General features: G+C 53.4%; 1 long non-coding RNA gene and 1 pseudogene across 2 annotated transcripts; both read right to left on the bottom strand.

The window, feature by feature from the left end:
* Positions 1-1923: 1923 nt before the first annotated feature.
* LOC114694143 lies at positions 1924-3570 on the bottom strand (annotated as a pseudogene).
* An 8-nt stretch (positions 3571-3578) lies between these two features.
* LOC114694144 lies at positions 3579-9191 on the bottom strand. 2 transcript variants are annotated; one of them, XR_003734672.2, is made up of 4 exons: positions 9034-9191; positions 8726-8860; positions 5630-5696; positions 3579-3607 (listed from the first exon to the last, which is right to left on the bottom strand). It is a non-coding gene; the product is annotated as an uncharacterized LOC114694144 (long non-coding RNA). The 2 variants fall into 2 exon arrangements; XR_005090639.1 differs by lacking the exon at positions 8726-8860.
* Between the last annotated feature and the right edge of the window lie 4353 nt (positions 9192-13544).

The following is a 13544-nucleotide window of genomic DNA, read 5'->3' as shown; positions in this document are numbered from 1 at the left end:
CTGGTAGGGTGGATGGAAGATTTTAACTCAGGCAGTCTGACTCCTCAGCTGTGTACCAGTCAAGGCTGTGTCTGTGTGAGCAATGGAGCCCGGGTATAATGCAAGCCTATGTGTATGAACACGCGTGAAAATGGGAGCAAAGGAAACCAAGACAGATACCTTCAGCAAGGGAATTGACTTCCCTCCTAGGAAAGGGTATCTTGAGGTAGGTGCCTCCAGGTACAAAGTCGGTGTAATGCCCTTGTTTATTGTTCCAGAACCTTCTTCCATGTTGCCCTGCCATTCTCATGGTGCTTCCTTGTGGTAGAAAGGGCTGCTGAGTTCCAGTCAGCAGGAAAGAGGAAGGGAAAGAGCAAGAGGCGCCACCTCCGTCCAAGAGCTCTGTCCTTGGATGGCCCAGCTAGCCACTGACACTTTATCAGGTTTCTTCCTCTTTCTTTCTTTCTTTCTTTCTTTCTTTCTTTCTTTCTTTCTTTCTTTCTTTCTTTCTTTCTTTCTTTCTTTCTTTTTTCTTTCCTTCCTTCCTTCCTTCCTTCCTTCTTCCTTCCTTCCTTCCTTCTTTCCTTCCTTTCTCTGTGTAGCTTTGGGGCCTTGTCCTGAAACTTACTCTGTAGATCAGGCTGGCCTCAAATTCACAGAAATCCACCTGCCTCTGCCTCCCGAGTGCTGGGATTAAGGGCATGCATCACCACTGCCTGGCAGTAGAGGTTTCTTTCTTTTTTTCTTCCTTTCTTCCTTCCTTCCTTCCTTCCTTCCTTCCTTCCTTCCTTCCTTCCTTCCTTCTTCTTCTTTCTTTCTTTCTTTTTCTTTTTGCGTTTTTCAAGACAAGGTTTCTCTGTGTAGCTTTGCATTTTTCCTGGATCTCACTTGGTAGCCCAGGCTGGCCTTGAACTCACTGAGAACTGCCTGCCTCTGCCTCCTGAGTGCTGGGATTAAGGGCGTGCGCTGCCACAGCCCGGCCAGTAGAGGTTTCTTATTGCATGCCAATGAACAAACTTGACTTTTAGGAAAGGACTCTAGACTTCTAGTTCTTATAACATTGAGCTACAGGGACCTAAGAGTTCCTTAAGGCTCACTCTTTGCTGCACAAGTAGGAGACTGAGGTACGAGTCAGCACTGGCCCGGGTTACCCTTCTCTCTCATCCAGACATCTGCCCTGGCACCAACTGCTGCTCAAAGAATAGCTCGGAGCTGTCAGGGAAGCCAAGAGCTCAGCTGATAGCGGCCATACCCAGCCAAGCATTGCCCACCTGCCAAGCAGCCAGGCTCCCTATCAAGGAGATGCTCACCTACCCAACAGCTAGGTGCCTCTCCCCAGCCAGAAAAGGTACCCACCCGCCAGGCAGGAATGGATGTGCTATCCATTTCTCTGCCTCTGGAGCCCATGGGGCTTTTTATTCCCAGACCTGCTGCCCATCTTGGGCTCCTGGAGCCTGGGCTAGGAGAGAGGGCCTGGAATCCAGAAGAGGATGGATTTCTTGCCAGGTTGCAGCTGGGAAATCCCCCACTCAGCAGCTGGGCCTTCTTCCTGCTTCCCTCCTTTGCTCTCAGTCCCACAACTTTCCTGGTCTCCCTCCAAGATCCCCTTCCCCCTACACCCCACCCCAGGTCGCTGGAGGCTCACCCTGTGCCTCACACCTATGAAAGGACTGAGTTTATCTAGGTGGTGGCTCCGGGGAAGAATTTCATGCTGGCAAATTCAGGGAGAGGACGAGCCTTACAGGCTTGTTATGAGCTCTGTGCAGCTGGGCGGGCGGGCAGGGCCCCTGTAGGCTGAACACCCCTAGAGCACGGGCAACTGACACCGGGACCGGAGCTGAGGTGGTCCCCACACTGCTGCCCGTGGGCAGAGGACAGAAGAAGGCAAGGAGGCCTGAGGGGTGGAACCGAGGGCAGAGAATGGCTGGAGGAGCTACAACGGACTGGGTTGCAAAAGAAATTCAAGTTTATTCTCTGAAGCTGGTTGTGGGGGAGGGGGAGACCAGGATATCCTGCTAGGAAGAGGGCAGGTCTTCAGGCTCCTGATGCCCATAGACTAGTGAGGAGGCTGAGCAGGAGGGCTGTATCACCAAATTTGGCCCAGCCTGGAGGGCATCCTGACCTACTGCCCCGGGCTCGTTATTCTTGCCACCCTTGGGCAAGTCAGCCCCACCACCCTGAGGATTGGCAGACTTGACCTGAGGCGGGTGGCCAACCCTGTCACCTTGAGGATGTCTGACTGCGACATCTAGGGGTCTACCTGCAATGCCATCTGGAGGATTTTTGACCCCACCCTCCACGGGGCTGCCTGCCCCGCCAGCCGGGGAGTCCTGGACTTGGGGGCTCTGCCAGGGTGGAATATTACACAGGGCGGACTGGCAACAGGTCTGTGTCATCTGGGTGCCAGATATCGTCTTGGTGATGGGTTGGCAGGTATCGGTACAACCACATGGAGTAGGTCGTCAGGAGACCTTGGTCTAGGGGGGGTGTGGAGAACAGGGGTGAGGCGGGGCACGGGTGTCGGGGCGGGCTCCTCCTCTGACCCCTCTTTGGGTGTGCGTGCCCCCCTCCCCCATACGCTCACCAGTGTTGCCATGAGAGATGAACGTGGTGCAGAAAGTCTTGTGGTAGCAGCGCTGTATCTGGTTGCAGCTCTCTCCGCTGTGTATTGACTGGCAGGTGTAACACTGCAGATACTCTGCGGACAGAGCAGGGCAGCTCAGGCTGCGAGCTGGCCTCCAGGGCCATCCCCGAGTACCTGCCCTCACCACCCATCGGCCCTCCTGCAGGAACCTGTGCCTCGGGCTACTAAGAGGAGCTACAGAACATGGGGGTCAGATAAGGTGGAGTCCAGGGCTAAGGAAGCAGGAAGGGAAGGGAAGCAGGGCAGAGAGGGTTGAGAGGGACAGACCGGGAGTGTCAGCTCAGAGTGGAGAAGGCTGCAGCCTGAGGGGAGAGCCTGTGTGTGTGTGGTGTGGGCGTGCTGGGCTCCCGCCTTGAATGCCAGCAGCGTGCTCTGCCTTACCCTGGGCAGGAGGTAAAGTGTTGAAGCGATGCTCTGTGCAGAGCAGGAAGCTGGGCCCTCAGCTGGGGTGGGTACCTCTGTCCCTGCCTCCAGGATCATGTTGGTCTCCTCTTCCTCCTCTTCATAGTCATCATCGTAGCCGTAGCTCTCTGGCCCCAAGTCACACATCTCCATCTTCTTCTTGGGCCCACCCTGGTGATGCGGAGACATCTGTGAGCCTCGGATATCCAGATGCAGAGGACACACTCGGGTCGGGCACTAAGTCCTGATCCTAACCCGCCCTCCTTTCCGATCCTTTTTATTTTATACAAGGAGACAGAATTCTCCCCACCCCCAACCCTGCAGTGCCGAAGGAAGCAGCCAAGCCTGCAGCTGGCAAAAGAAAGGAGCCCCGGGCCCCCATCTTCCTCCCCACGCCTATTCCTCATCCTAGGAGAAGGGTTCCTGGACTGGGCAACCCCTTCTTGAGGTGATCCGCACCTGACTGTCCACTTAGCAGCAAGACCAGGAGGACGACCCCGCGTGCCTTCATCCTGGCGCAGGCTGTTCTGTCCACTGGCGCTGTCCTTGTCACTGGCGCTGTCCTCACTCGGGGTTCTGGGTCTGCAGTAAGCGGGACATAGGGCATTACTGGGGGCTTCCCGTGGTCCCTGCCAGCTCTAATCTCAAACAATGGGCCTCATATCAGTCTTCAGCTACAAGCGGCGCCAGGCCAGGAACATCGCTTCCCTCAAGGACCTCCGGGGACAGAGAGGAGAGGAAGTTATTATATTGGCCTTGGGTGCCCTGCCCACCTCAGCTGTTCCTATTGCCTAGTGGGACCACAAAAGGTGAGTGCTGGCCTCAGGAACCACCTGGTCCTGTCCCGGCTCCTGGGCCTCCAGGCCTCAGCATTGTCGCGCTTGATGTGATCTTGATGTGTGTGAAAAGCACCTATCACAAACCTTTAGGGACCCTGGCTGCACAGCCACAGGGGCTCAGGACTCTATCTGAGGGCCACAGGCCAGGCACCTTCCACCCGAGTGGAGTCCTGCTGCAGAGTATTCAGATGGGAGCGTGGTCTGTCCAGCCGCAGCTCTGAGACCACTCTCTCCTCTCACTTCTTAACCTTGATCTTGCTGGTCCAGGCTTCTGCTGCTGCTCCGGCCTCTTCTTCCTTTGACAGACTGTTGTTCCCTTAGTCACCCCCTTCCCCTTCAATCTCCTTCTGAGTTACCCCCTCCCCCTGAAGCCTCCCTATGGCTCCCTGCCCCTGATGAGGCCACAGAAGGTAGGTGTTGTCCCTGGCCCTCTGCACCTAGATAGGTGTTGACTTTGAGGCAGAGAGCCTTCTGGGACTGGCTACAGTCTACCTGGCCTGGCCTCTGCCTGGCAAAGCCATTAGCTCCAGACACTGTCTCCTGCAGTGTACTTTGAGGCCTTGGACTCCTCAGGGGCCAGATTGATGGCTTTGGGTCCCTCCCCGGGTGCAGCAGATCCCCCAACTCCAGAGGAGTTTACAGATGAGAGAGCTAGGTACTGGGGAGTCCTGGTCCCTCACCTGGGGTATGGAGGGAGGCATTGGGTGCTGGACAGGAGTCTGAGTCAGTGTCAAGGCCTGGGAAGTTTGTGCGTCTTATGGCTTGGGCCAGCTCCTAAACTTGTCTAAGTCTCAGATTCCTGGGTCATCCACAGGGCATGGGAGAAAAGGCCAATCTCCAGGGGTCATTTGAAGCGAATATTTGAGTGCCAGCTCCTCAGATTGTCTAACCTCATCTTTCTCCTAGGGTGAGGTGACCATCAAGGGCCAGGACTCATAAAGGCAAAGGGAAGTGCTTGGCATATGGATTCACAACACCCCCATGGTTGGGCATGGTTGCGCATGCCCGGCGGACGTAGTCACTTCCGCCTAGTCATTAAAATGTCTCGTGTGACCAGGACCCCGTGGCTTTGCGTGGTTGCAGCGCAACCTTGTGATCTATGCACATGCATGGAATAGCCACATGGACCTGTGTGCGCAGGCGCGGCCTTTATAAGTCGGCGCCATGATTCCTGGCTCTATCTTTACTCACGTGTCTTTTCCACAGGCCTGTACACATCTGTCTCTCTCCCTTATCTTAATAAAACTCTTGCCGGCGGTGGTGGCGCACGCCTTTAATCCCAGCACTCGGGAGGCAGAGGCAGGCGGATCTTTGTAAGTTCGAGGCCAGCCTGGGCTACCAAGTGAGTTCCAGGAAAGGCGCAAAGCTACACAGAGAAACCCTGTCTCGAAAAACCAAAAAAAAAAAAAAAAAAAAAAAAAAAAAAAAAAAAAAAAAAAAAAAAAAACTCTTGTTAGTGGATTTTGTTGTGTTTCGTGATGTTTTCTTGCAGGGTAAGAGTGCCACAAATAACCAACAGGTGATCCCTTCTGGGCTGATGAAGACACTTCTCTGATGACTCAGCCATGTGCATGCTGTGTCTCTTAGCCTCCCCTTGAACTGTCTTCCTTCCCAGCATTTGGGAATTTACCCAGCCTTCTGTTGTCCTGCACTTCTATCCCTGCGCCTGTTCCTAAATTCTCACAGGCATGGTCTCTTCCCAAGCCAGGGCCAACATCTCCTCTGGTCTTCCTTCTGGTCCACCCTCTGCAGGCCATGTGCTTACCTCCAGGCGCCAGCTGCTTCCTCCAGGGGCCCCTCTGACCTGGTGAGGGCCAGGGCCTTCCAGGACTCTGCAGGGAGAAGTAGGCTTGTTACTACACCCTCCTCCCATGGGCCTAGGGCTGTGTCAAACAGTTCTCCCTGTGAGCCTAGTTCTTTCTCTTCCGGGGCCACATACACCCAGGTCTGAGCTGGTGAGAATTTCCAAAGAGTGACAGCAAACTTTAGGAAATGTAGGGTGGTGGTGGTGTGGCCACCCTGGCTGCCTTTGACAAGCATCAATACTGGAGGTACACAGTGTTCCCAGGGCTATATACATCCCTCCAGGCCCAGCACATACTGTTCCCAGCCCTACAGGAAAGATTGCTTGAGTCTGGTCCAGCTAAGCCAGGGTTGATGGTCCTGGGGTGGAGATGAGGTTGTTTACCTGATGCCTTGATGGCAGACACCTGCTCCCCTCAACTCTGATCCCAGTGTGGGTGGATCACTGTGTTTAGTATGCACGGATCCTCATCCCCTCCCAGTTCCCCACCCCACCCCCATTGGAATTTTCCCAGGGGCCTGCCCTGAGAAAATCCTTCCCAGGGTCCTGGGGAAAATGCTATGCTTGATATGGGGTTATCGGAGGGAAAGGAATCTATATACACCATGCTCTTTTGTCCATTAACTTTATTTCTCTAGGACAAAATTCTGTCTACACAGCTTCAGTTCTGTCCCGACTCTCAGTTCCTCTGTGTCCCTTCTTTTTCGATCCTCTCACAGCCCTAGTAATAATTAAGCAATTATAGTTTTGATCTCATCCTCATCCCTTTATCCTCCTTTATCCTCCATCTTTCCTCCCTCTTCTCCTCTCCTGATCTGATTCACCTACAATCTACAAAACAACAACAACAACAACAACAACAAAAACTCCGCTTTTCTTTGCTCCTCACTCCTCAGCCTGAGCTGCATGCTACAAAAGATCTGCCTTGTTCTTTCTCTCAGGCCACTTGACTCTGCTCTGCCCAGGAATTCTGCTCCAGTCTTTATTGCACCTGGTTATGCAAAAAGCCCTATTGTTCTCAGTCAATAGCTCTGCACTGCCCTGAAGGCAAGGGATGGCCTGAGCTTCATTTGCACAAGAAACAAAGCTATGCATCTATAGTCCGCCTGTCTCCCTGGCTCTGTAGGGGTGCTACCTAGTAGATCAGCAGGAGGTCTGAGCTGTTTATGCTGTTTGCCATCTGGCCTAGTAGTATATGAGCACACAAGGATTTCATAGCAGAAGACAGCTGATATGTATTAAAAGCTGGATAACATGAAATATTCCTTGATAAATGGCTTCCCTCTTGAAGGACTCCTTGGTCGATCAAGGTATAGCTTATTATATACAGCTATATCTCTATAATATATTCTTGTGGCTCACTGCACACCCCCCTGCCACACACACATTGCATGGCCTCTTAAGCAGACCCAAGGGAGTTCATACCTCCTCCAGAGTGAGGACATGTCCCCTAAGAGCCCAAGATCCCAGTCTAGTGGTCCTGAGATGCCCAGAGCTATCTTGGAGCCTGGGTCCAGGAAATCTGCTCCTGGATTGCATCTTCCTACTAGCAGAGGCTTCCTCCCTAACTTGAGTGCCCCTGAAAGCAGCTAGTCACCTGGCTTCTGGCTTGCAGACTTTTCTGTCTGGGGTCTCTGGTTTTGCCTTTGCTATCTGACTCCTTGGGCTCTGAGGGCGCTACTGGACTCTGGGTCCCTGCCCACTTTGTTCTTTTTTAGCAGCAGCAGTCTTGGACTCAAGACCTCAGTGCTGGCTGTGGACAGGGAATTCCTGGCTACTCATGCTCCCTCTAGTGAGGCGATCAGGTAACTGGTAAGGCTGAGCAGGCAGGGGCAATATTGAGGGCTGCAAGCTACTGTCTTTGGAGGTGTGTATGGCACCATCCTGGCCTCTGGGGACACCATGGTGTCAGATCTAGAGCCGTGCCGTCCCCAAGGGTACTACTGAGAGAATTAGGAGCACCCCAGGAGATGGGCACGTTGGAGCTACAACAATTGACAGAGGCAGCTTTTGGGGCGAGCGTCTACTGTCTGGGTTGAGACTAGGCCTTTGGGGTAGACATGGTCTGTAGATGTGCCAGCCTTCAGGCTCATTGCCCTGCTGGGTTCCCTCCATTCTCTGTAGCTAACCCTCTCCCTGTTCTGGCTAGGGTTCCTGGAAGCAGAGCCCAGACCCTCTTGCCCTGGGGTAGGTGATGTATAGGTTCTCCTGGGTCAGGCAGGCACCAGTTTCTTCTTCTTGAGAACTTGCACTTAGAGGCAGCCATGGTAGCTCACCTCTTCTTTTCCATGAGCCCATGAGGGATACTCACTGCAGCCTCAGAAGCCCCTTTGTGGAACACTTCCGCCCAGCTGACCCACATCCCAGGAACATGCTGTATCCCTTCTCTGGCCCCTAGGTCCCCTCAGTCACACAAATGAACCTGGAGAGTCCCCTTTCCTTGGGCCCTGTAGGGGACAGCGGAGGATGGTGAGGCCTCACCCTGTATCCTTGTCTTCCAGCCTCCACGGGGCTCTCCAAGGCTGGATACACAGCTGCTTCTCTCCCAGCAGAGAGTTCAGTCCCTGCTTCTCCGCAGAGGCCAGTCAGGCCCAACTCTAATGTCCCTCACCACTGTGTAGGCTACTGGCATTCCCCTTGGAAAATATACAGGCAAGGGACACTCTGTGTCATGTATGGCATCTGGTCAGGCAGCCTTCTCCCTCCCCTGATGTGGTAAGATTCTAAAAACGGACAGCAAGGACAAAGACGCTCTTCACGCCCCAAATTGGCAAAGTAGGAAGCGGATAATGAAGCTGCTTCCTGCTTAAGAGGAAGGCTCGATCGAGTTCTGCGGTGTGGCTTCACAAGAGGCATCACATCCCCTTGTCTTCTCTTACTGTCTCAGGTCTACAGGCAGCGTTTTCCTCCCACAGAGTCTGTACCACACACCTGTCCCCCAAAGCAGGGACAGTGGGAGCCTGCAAAGGAGTCGCCTGACCCACGGCCCAGGAAGGCAGATTGGCTGTGGAGGGGGACAGGTCACTGAGCCGAGACAGGGCTCTATGGGGAGGGTACCTGATGCGCAGGAGGCTACGGGCTGTGGCGATTGGGACAACAGCAGCAGCTGGCTCCGGGCACACAGGGCCTCGCGGCAGAGTGTGCAGCTTGCAGGAGACAGGAGGCAGAGCTGTGGGGCATCTCACTCGGACTCTGCCAGATGTGATGATGTAATCTCAGGTAAGATGCTTTGGGTCCCAGGCCCACTAGAGGAGGGAAGGGGTCCTATTGGGACCCAGCACCTCCTACCCAACCAAGCCCCCTACTCTTGGCAGCTCTGATCACCTCTGGGAGGGAAGGCCCTGCCGGACTGGGCAAAGAGTCACCTTGGTGGCTTATCCTTGTTCCTCCTTTGGGATCCTCTGTGAGAAGTGGGAGAGAAAAGTCAAGACCTGCTCAGGCCTCAATCTGCGAACCAGGACAGAGCAGGATGACTCCTGAGATCAGGAAGGCCATCTCACGGAGAGCTCAGAACAGGATAGCAGTGGGGTTCATCTGTACCTCATGCAGCGGCTTGACCCCTGATGGCCCCAGCTGCTGCAGAGACTCCCCCCGCCCCGCCCCCGCCCCACCCCCTGTGTTCCTGCATGCACCACGCCCCCTGCCAGCTGCCTCAGCTTCAGCTGGGGCTCTAAGGACCCAGAGGTCTACCTTTCAGACACTGGCTGCTGTACACCGAGGCTCAAAATCCCTCAAGCACATTTTAGGAGGAGAAACAAGGAGCCAGGCTGTTTCTGAGACGGCCTTGGGGTGTGGGCCAGGAGGCAGACCCCAGCTCTTCCTCTTCTCTCCTCCTGGGAGCAGCAATGGCCACTAGTAGCTTCCTGTTCCTCCCCATGTCTTGGGAGTCCAACTAAACCATGCTGGCTGTATGACAGCAAGTTATCTTGGCCAGGGCCCATGCCTGTCTGGAAGCAGCCTCAGCTCTTGGCCTGGTGGCTCTGCATGCTGCTGCAGGCCATGTTCTTTTAAGTGAAGTGTTTTGTAAGAATGGTTATTCCTTACAGCAGGATTTACCTACTTCTAGAAGGAAAACCTTGGGTAAGTTAAATCTAGCAGCTAGGGGCACAAATAATGATTCGAAACTGGGTGGTCCTCACAGTGGGAGTGAGCCCAAAACTTGACTGGTGCGAGCTGAGGTGGTATCCCTGATGTGATGCTCTGAAAGCCTGTTCTTGAGTTAGGCTTCGACTGGGCTCTGAGTCAATGCAAGCTGAGGACTTGAATGTTTGGGACCTCTTAAGACCACATTCAGTTTGGTTCAACCTCACAGCTAGGGAACAGGTTCAGCGAGATGCCCAGTCCAGGTGCCCTTCAGTGGGGACTATACAATGGGGACTGTGCATCCAATCCGGGCTATGCCTTCCACAAGGGCTGTGCTTCCTGACTTTACTCTCTTGCCCACAGAGTACACTTGAGAGAATCTTCCTCATAGAATTTGAGGGCATTTCAGGAAAGATTACATTATGGAAGGCTTGGTCCCGTCTTAGCTAGGTTTCTATTGCTGTGATGAAACACCATGACCAAAAAGCAAGTTGGGGAGGAAAGGGTTATTGGCTTATACTTCCACATTGCTGTTCATCGCAATGAAGGAAGTCAGGACAGGAACTCAAACAGGGAAGGATCCTGGAGGAAGGAGCTGATGCAGAGGCCATGGAGGGGAGCTACTCACAGGCTTGCTTCCCCATGGCTTACTCAGCCTGCTTTCTTATAGAACCCAGGACCACCAGCCAAGGGATGGCACCACCCACAGTGGGCTGGGTCCTCCCTGACACCAGCAATCACTAATTAAGAAAATGCCCTACAGCAGGATGTTAATGGAGGTCTTTTCTCAACTGGGGTTCCCTCCTTTCAGATAACTCTAGTTTGTGTGTCAAGGTAGCATAGACCAGCCAGCACAGGTCCATAGCAACCAGACACAGCATGAAGCGGGAGGAGACTGGACCCGGGAGAAGTTTCAAATAGGATTCCTGAGTGTCCTCTCAGGTGGTGGCTCCGAGGCTTGTGTGGGGTTTCCAGTCTACCTGGGAGAGCAGGTGCTTGGGCATCTGCAGCGTGTGCAGAACCTCCAAGTGGATCAGCTGAGCAGGGCCATGGAAACTGCCGAGGGTCTTCAGTGTGATTCAGAGCTGGCAGGAAAACTCTGGCGTAAAAGATAAGGGGCTGATGCAATTGCTACTTCCTGCTGCTGAGAACACATTTCCAGATGCCTAGCCACGTGTGCCAGGAGCAACATTGCAGTCCCAACAGAGAGCTCGAGTTGAAATCGCTCTGACCATCTGACAGACAGTCACCCTGTGCCTGCCTGTCTATCTGCCTGCCTCCCTTAACTTTCTTTTATTTTTTTTTCATTTTTATTATTTATTTATTTATTTATTTATTTATTTATTTTTGAGACAGCATCTCTCTACATAGCCTCGACTTTTCTTGGAACTCACTATGTAGACTAGGCTGGCCTCGAACTCACAGAGATCCACTTGCCTCTGCCTCCTGAGTGCTAGGATTAAATTAAAGGTAGTACCATCATTCCCTGCTCACCTTTGCCTTTCAATTGCCTGATAGTGTGCCGAGTTAAGAGGCAGGCAAATATCCCCCAGTGGCATGTGCCTCTGGCCATGGTGCTGACTGCCAGGACCTTGGGGTGCAAGCTGGTTGGGGTCATATCCTGTCTACCCTTACCCTGAGGACCAGAGTACTTGTGAGGGTCCTGGAAATTGTGGGTATATTTATTCACCCCCAAGAATAGGGCACATCGCTAAAGGACTAGAGAGTAGAATTAGGTCACTTCTCTGTCACCTCCCCCTCGTCTGTTCCATTCTTACAGGGATGCTGTGGGCAACCAGAAACACAAAGCCAAGCAGTGATGGCCTGGAGCCTGTCCCAAACTCCCCAAGGAAGATAGGCACCTTTTTGTCCATAATGCTTGGTTTCTCTGACAGATGGCAGCGTGCTCCAAGCAAGACTTGCTAACAGTGAGCACAGGCAGGTTTGTTGTGTGATCTTCCTGGAAAGATATGAAGAAATGCCCATTCACCTCACTCAGGGCACTGATAACAGACCATAGACACCATTCCACACAAGTCTAGCTTAGCCAGCCTGTGAGTTTATTGGGGTTACTTACAGGAGCAGGAGTGACTCAAAGGCACAGTTGTGTCACCCCGACCCCCACTCCAGCATGGGTGACCCCTCATGAAAGCTGCATATTTTGAGCTCCCAGACTGCCCAGCGGCCAGCTCAGCTGGTCGGAGAGTCTCCTCTCCCCAGCAATGGTTTCTGTTTTAGAAACTTGGGGAGGTGTCTCATGATTTTCAAGAGGCCCCCGAGACTGGTAAGTTTTGTTTATTTCCTACATCCTTCCTGCCAGGTCCATGAACTGATCCACTGGAGGGGCGGTGGCTGGGCCCTGTCCCTAACTGCAGGCCTTGGCCAAGTGCTTCTCTCCTTCAGAGGTTCTTTATTAGCTGAATATTTTTGGGGGTTTTCAGCTGCTTGTGGCCACTGTCAATTTTAGGTATCCATTGGTAGAGCAGTGAGTGTCCTGCTAGCTTCTGGAGCTCTCCTTTTGAACACAGAACCTCCGTGGAGAGACCTCAGTGCAGCAAGCACATTCAGCTCAACCTCCACTGGAGTCCTCCCTATTCCCGAATGTGCTCACCAGGCTTTTGCTAATGCAAAATTACACCTTGTGAATCTTTCCTGCATAGTTTCACTTCCAGCTTGAATACCTCACGGCCGGGCTGGAGTCCAAAGTTAGTCGGAGGCATCTAGTGGTAGAGAAAGTCAGTGGTGCTCCTGGCTGCTTACTTTCTGGAGGGAATCTTCTGGGGAGGAAGGGCCCTGAGCAGGGAGGAGGACGGGAGTGCTCAGGAAACTGCCCCGCCACCTGCTGGCCTACTGGGAGCTGGCCACTTGCTAACACTTCCTGAGGGTGGAAGCGCTTGCCGCAGACCTACACCCCTGCAGGTGGACTCAGTCAGGACTGTGGTGCCCGGACATAGCCTTAGCAAGAACAAGATCCTTTAGGTAGGTGGGGGAAAGTCCTGGGCCACTCCTTCTAGTACCTTGCTCTAACCCCTAAGACCGTGCCTTCCAGGGCAGTTTACGACAACTGACCCAAGAGACCTTTTGTACTGTTCTTTTAGTACCGTGTGAAATGTGGGCAGTCACAAGCTCTTTCATCTCTGCAGGTTGTGTTTTGTCTGCTGTCAGCTCAGCCCATCCAAATCACCGGCCTGGCATCCCTCCACTCCTCATTACGGGCTTTGTCTGTCTGCCAGGGCTCCTAGATACCCACAGCAGGGATGGTCCCTGCTTCCTCGAGTAGAAATGGAATTTACTGGAAGGCTGCTGAGCAGCTGTGGCTCCTTCAGGAGGCAGGATGATGGGCAGCCAGGAATGACCCCCCACAAATTCAGGAGCTAGAGTCTGGCTGCTCTCTGCCATGGTCCCTGCCTTCATTCTACAGGACAGGTGCACTGATTCTCTTCCCAAGGGAGGCTGTGGCTATGGGGCATGGAGCCCCTTCTGCCCTGGCACCTGTGATGAGTCTGTGGTGGGCACCCACCCACACCATCTTCCTTTTCCAGGTTGTGATGTGTGCCGTGGATTGGGCAGTTTAAGTAACTGGAGCTTTATTCTGAATTCTGGAGTCTGGAGTCCAAGATAAAGGTGTTAGTCAGGCTATTTCCTCTCTCCCTGTGTGTAGATGACATCTTTTTCCTGTGTCCTCACCGCCCCCCCCCACTTGTGTGTCTGTCTGTGTCCTTCCATCCATTCTGATCTCTTCTTATTGAATTAAGACCTACCCTGATGGCCCGTCTTAACCATCACCACCCCT

The sequence above is a fragment of the Peromyscus leucopus genome, unplaced genomic scaffold (assembly GCF_004664715.2).
Source record: "Peromyscus leucopus breed LL Stock unplaced genomic scaffold, UCI_PerLeu_2.1 scaffold_255, whole genome shotgun sequence".
NCBI classification, from domain to species: Eukaryota; Metazoa; Chordata; class Mammalia; order Rodentia; family Cricetidae; genus Peromyscus; species Peromyscus leucopus.
The sequence above is the reverse complement of the archived record's forward strand: the minus strand, read 5'-3'. Positions and strand labels throughout refer to the sequence as shown.